The sequence below is a fragment of the Cervus canadensis genome, chromosome 22 (genome assembly GCF_019320065.1).
Source record: "Cervus canadensis isolate Bull #8, Minnesota chromosome 22, ASM1932006v1, whole genome shotgun sequence".
NCBI classification, from domain to species: Eukaryota; Metazoa; Chordata; class Mammalia; order Artiodactyla; family Cervidae; genus Cervus; species Cervus canadensis.
Window position 1 is genome coordinate 47,581,783 of NC_057407.1, and position 6,320 is coordinate 47,588,102.

Here is a 6,320-nt window from a genome sequence, read left to right on the forward strand (position 1 = left end):
TTCACTCTCCTCTTTCACTTTTGTCAAGATGTTCTTCAGTTCCTCTTCACTTTCTGTCAACAGGGTGGCGTCATTTGCATTTTTGAGGTTACTGATATTTCTCTCAGCAATCTTGATTCCAGCTTGTGATTCATCCAGCCCCAAATTTTGCATGACATACTCTGCATATACATTAAATAAGCAGAGCAACAATATATACAGCCTTGATGTACTCCTTTCTCAATTCTGAACCAGTCTGTTGTTCAATGTCTGGTTCTGTTACTTCTTGCCTTGCATACAGGTTTCTCAGGAGACAGGTAAGGTGGTCTGATATTCCCATCTCTTTAAGAAATTTCCATAGTTTGTTGTGATCCAGACAGTGAAAGGTTTTAGTGCAGTCGATGAAGCAGAAGTGGATGTTTTGGAATTCCCTTGCTTTTACTGAGATCCAAAGGAAGCTGGCAATTTGATCTCTGGTTCCTCTGCCTTTTCTAAATCCAGAAAATCATTTTCTAAACCGTTCATCTGTAAGTTCTCGGTTCATGTACTGCTGAAGCGTAGTTTGAAGGATTTTGAGCATTACTTTGCTAGTATGTGAAATGAGCACAATTGTACAGTAGTTTGAACATTCTTTAACATTGCCTTTCTTCGGGATTGGAATGAAAACTGACATTTTCCAGTCCTGTGGCCATTGCTAAGTTTACCAAATTTGCTGACATACTGAGTGCAGCACTTTCACAGCATCATCTTTTAGGATTTGAAACGGTTCAACTGGAATTCCATCACCTCCACAGGCTTTGCTCTTAGTAATGCTTCCTAAAGCCCATTTGACTTCACATTCCAGAATGTTCTGGCTCTAGGTGAGTGATCACACAATCCTGGTTATCCTGGTCATTAAGACCTTTTCTGTATAGTTCTTCTGTGTAGTCTTGCCACCTCTTCTTAATCGCCTCTGCTTCTGTTAGGTCCTTACCATTCCTGTCCTTTATTGTGCCCATCTTTGCATGAACTGTTCCTTCGGTTTCTCTAATTTTCTTGAAGAGATCTCTAGTCTTTCCCATTATACGGTTTTCCTCTATTTCTTTCACTGTTCATTTAAGAAGGCTTTCTTATCTCTCCTTGCTATTTTCTGGGACTCTGCATTCAGTTGGGTATAACTTTCCCTTTCTCCTTTGCTCTCTGCTTCTCTTCTTTTCTCAACTATTTGTAAGGCCTCCTCAGACAACAATTTTGCCTTTCTTTTTCTTACAAATGGTTTTGGTCACCACTTTCTGTACAGTGTTATGAACCTCTGTCCACAGTTCTTCAGGCGCTCTGTCTACCAGATCTATCTATTCATCAGCTCCACTGTATAATGGTAAGGGATTTGATTCAGGTCATACCTGAATGGCCTAGTGGTTTTCCCTACTTTCTTAAATTTAAGTCTGAATTTTGCAATAGGGAGCTCATGATCTGAGCCATGGTCAGCTCCAAGTCTTGTTTTTGCTGACTGCATACAGCTTCTTCATCTTCAGTTGCAAGGAATATAATCAATCTGATTTGGTGTTGACCATCTGGTGACGTCCATGTGTAGAGTCATCTCTTGTGTTGTTGTAAGAGGGTATTTGCTATGACCAGTGTATTCTCTTGGCAAAACTATTAGCCTTTGCCCTGCTTTATTTTGTATTCCCAAGCCAAACTTGCCTGTTACTCCAGGTTACTCCAGAAGTTATTTCTTAATTTCCTACTCTTGCATTCCAGTCCCCTATGATGAAAAGGACATCTTTTTTTGGTGTTAGTTCTAGAAGGTCTTCATAGAACCATTCAACTTTATCTTCTTCAGCATTAGTGGTTGGGGCATAGAGTTGGATTACCATGATACTGAATGGTTTGTCTTGGAAAGGAACCGAGGTCATCCTGTCGCTTTTGAGATTGCACCTAACTACTGCATTTCGAACTCTTTTGTTGACTATCATGGCTACTCCATTTCTTCTAAGGGATTCTTGCCCACCATAGTAGATATAATGGTTATCTGAGTTAAATATTGGTGTTACCCATTCAAAAACTATTTTCTGAGCTTCTGTCTTTTTAAAAAGCATTTACTTATTTTGTTGTGTTAGGTCTTGGTGTGGCAGGCAGATCTTTCACTGTGACACAAGCATGCTCTAGTCGTGGAACACGGGCTCCAGAGCACACATGTGGACTCAGCAGTTGTGGTGCATGGGCTTCGTTGCTCTGAGGCATGTGGGAGCTTAGTTCTCTGACCAAGGACTGAACTTGAGTCCCTGCATTGCAAGGCAGATTTTTAATCACTGGACCACCAGAACAGTCCCTAAGCTTTTGTCTTAAGTGAAGAAACGGCAATCTCTTGTCAGCAGAACCTATACTTTGGATGACTACTTTTTCTGATCAATTAAGATAATAAATTTATGTTTCCCTCGTCAGACCAAAAATTGCAATCTATAGAACAGCTTCCAAGAGTAAAACCAGAGGAATACCATGAAGCTAAACGGCTCACTGGATAATTAAACACCAGTCTGTCCTCACACACAACAGGACAAATTGAACTTTGAGGGAAAAGATTTGTAACTAAATATCTGGAAATCAATATAATAGTCCTTTTTTTTTTTTAAACCTCATCTCAAAGAATATCAAGCAACCCACCAGCCCCCAGTTATATCCTCCAACCACTCTTAAATAGCAAGAACAGTAAGTTGTTTTTCACAAATTGATGCCATTTCTCACATATCACTATTACACCAAAGTTGCAAATTCCTTTTAAAATTAAACTTAAAATTAAAAGTACAGAACAAGTTTCTCCCCATTACATTTTCATAACTCAACAAACAGCATGCCATGTGCTACGTGCTAAGTCACTTCAGTCATGTCTGACCCTTTGTGACCCTGTGGACTGGAGCCCACCAGGCTCCTTTGCCCATGAGATTCTCCAAGCAAGAATACTGGAGTGTGTTGCCATTTCCTCCTCCAGTGGATCGCCCCAACCCAGGGATTGAACCCGTGTCTCTTACATCTGCGGCACTGGCAGGCTGCACTGGCAGGCTGGTTCTTCACCACTAATGCCACCTGGGAAGCCCAATAATAGGCGCAGTTCAAGAGAAGAAATGAATCATAACAAAGCTGAAAAATACACTACATTTATGCATCTTAAACTGACTAAACATCTACCATTTCTGTTAAAGCTAACCCCTTTAAATAGGAAAAAATATTTGGGTACATAGATACAGAGAGAAAAGTGTAACTCTAATTTAGAGACCTGTTCACTCTAGTAGAAACCTCTAAAGCCTCGGGGGTCAAGGAGAAAACACAGTAGAGACAGAGTAAAATTATTTGACCTAATCCACCAGACTGATACAAATCTATCTGAAATAACAATTGGACTCTAAAGATATGGGAAGTAACAAAATCTACTGAAAACATCGATGCCTGCTTCCCAGGAAAACAACTTCCTCCCAACTTTCTCCTACTGAAGTCTCAGTGCAGCTCAGCTCAAGTGTAAGTAGGGTTTTTAGCCTTGGCTGCATACAAGGATCTCTGGGGAAACTTTCAAAAGTTCCAATGCCAAGGCCTTATCACAAATCACTTAAATGAATTTCTGGCAGTGAATCTAGTAATCAGTACTTAGTAAACTTTCCCAGGTTATTCCAATATGAAGCCAATGTTGAGGACCTCTGATTTAATGTGTAAGAGAATTTCTATTGCAACAACATGGCAAACAGATTTTCATCACTTACTACACAGGCCTTGGCCCTAAGACACACCATTCCTCTGTGCCAAACACAAAGAAAAATGCTGGATAAATTAGGGGAGAATACTGTCAGATAACTCAATATGAAATAAAAAACGGAAATCTTCAAGTTTCAGAAATGAAAAGGACAAGAGTAGAGCCGTCAGCCTTGGAGGGCTTCCCAGGTGGTGCAGTGGTAAAAAGTCTGCCAGCCAAGGCAGGAGATACAAGAGACAGGTATGATCCTTGGGTCGGGAAGATCACCTGGAGAAGGAAATGGCAACCCCTCCAATGTTCTTGCCTAGGAAATCCCATGGACACAGGAGTGTGGCGGGCTATAGTTCATAGGGTAGCAAAAGAATTGGATACGACTTAGCAACTAAAAAGCAACAACACTGAGATGATCAAGATTTTATCATTCATTGTGTTAAAGCGGTATACTATACTCATTGACTTGAATATGCTGGACCATCCCTGCATCTTTAGAATGAAGCCCACTTAATCATGGTGCATGATCCTTTTAATGTATTGCTGATTTTGGTTTGCTAATGTTTTGTTGAGGACCTTTGCATATAGGTTTACCTTGTAATTTTCTTATAGAGTCTTCGTCTGGCTTTGCTATGGTGGCCTTGTAAAATGAGTTTGTAATGTTTCCTTCTCTTCTAGTTTTTGAAGAATGTGAGAAGGATTATATAAGTTCCTGTTTAAATGTCTGGTAAAATTCACCAGTGAAATTATTGGTCCTTGACGTTTGTTAGGAAGTTTTTGATTACTGCTTTGATCTCCTTAGTAGTAACTGGCCTGTTTAGATTTTCTGTTTCTTCATGATTCAGTCTTGGTAGATTCTATCTTTCTAGGAATTTACCCATTTCTTCTAGGTGCTACCATTTGTTGGTGTATACCTGTTCATAGTAGTCTCTTAACGATCTCATATTTTTGTGGTGTCAGCGGCAATGTTTCCTCTTTCACTTCTGAATTGGAGTCCTCTCTTTCTCTTGGTGAGTCTAGCTAACAATCTATTTGTCTTTTTAAGAAACCAGTTCTTAGTTTCACTGATCTTTTCAACTGTCTTTTTAGTCTGTTATTTCATATATTTTCACTCTTGATGTTTTTATTTAATTTCCTTCTGCTAACTCTGGGCTTAGTCTGTTCTTTTTGTAGTTCCTTTAAAGTAAGTGATTTTAAAGATATATATCTATATATATATTTAGGTATATACATATCTCTTGTGTTCTTCCATTCTTTCTGCCTTCTTTGATTTTAATTGAGCATTTTATGTAATTCTATTTTTCTCTCCTCTCTTGGCATATTCTTTTTTTTCCTTTTTTAGTGGTTTTCCCTAGAGTCTGCTCTATACATTTACAATGAATTCAAGCCCACTTTCACATAGTACTATACCACTTCCCTGAGTTTTCTTTTAATCTCATATATCCTGGAATGGGTATTATAGTCTTGCAACCCAGAACTGTCAACATGTACAGATTAAAAAAAAAAAAAAAAAAAAGCTCTAAACCTGCTCTCTGTGGCCAAAGAGGCACCAAACCTAGCAGGGACCTCATCCCTGATTACATAGCTGGACTATAGAGTCGCAGGCTGACCAATTAGGTCAGAACCAGAGGTGCCAATGAAGATCAGACAGGAAACTTCACTCATTGTCCAATCTACATCTAGTGTAGACAGGTCCATGCTGCCTATACCAGCACCACTGACAGGCCCAGCCAATACCTCCCATTCTTCCACCCAGCAGCTGAGAGTGACCCAGGTCTGGTATCTTTTGCTCCTCCACACAGTGGCAATAGATGACCGAGACCCAATGTCTCCCAACTCCTCACCCAGTAGCAAAAGGTGACCTAGAAAATGTGCCTTTCAAGTCCACAGGCAATACCAGAGAATGAACGGAAGCCCAACTAGCATCAGGTGGCAGCCCACAAGATGAGCCCAAGGAAGTGTTCACAGACTCACAGGCACAGCCACTCTCTCCCACCTTCCACCTAGCAGCAGCAGGCCTGGGCAAGTGCACTCTACTCCCATGGGTGGCATCAGCAGGAATCGAGAAGAGAGCCTCTAGTGCTACATACACAAAACAAACCAGAACACCACTGCGAGGGCTCTCAAAATCAGGGAAACTGCCTGTTAAAATATATTACTTAATATATCATTATCTCAATAGGATCAAAAGTCTTCTAACATAATATCCAAAATATCCATGATACAATTTTTAAAAAGTATTCAACATACCAAGAACCAGAAAAAATTCATAAGAAAAGACTAGATCTAAGGGACTTTCCTGACAGTTCAGCGGTTAGGACTCTGTGCTCCGAATGCAAGGGGCACAGGTTCAATCCCTGGCGGGGAACTAAGCCCCTGCATGCCACATGTCATGGCCAAAAAGAAACAGGAACAGAAAGACTGATATCAACATGAAGAAGAATCAGATGTTGGAACCATTTCACAAAAATTTTAAACCAGCCATCATAAAAATGCTTCTAACATGCAATTTGAAATTCTCAAATGAAAAACAGAAAATCTCAGCAAAAAAATAAAAAATGTAAAAAGAACCAAATAAAAATTATATAACTGAAAACCCACACTAACAGAAATAAAAGCTCCAGGAATG

The 6,320-nt window shown here is 39.8% G+C and overlaps 1 protein-coding gene across 2 annotated transcripts in view; it reads right to left on the minus strand.

Annotated features, from left to right (window-relative positions):
- OXSR1 (oxidative stress responsive kinase 1) overlaps positions 1-6,320 on the minus strand; it is a 106,338-nt gene that overhangs the window by 53,985 nt on the left and 46,033 nt on the right. The window lies entirely within an intron of this gene.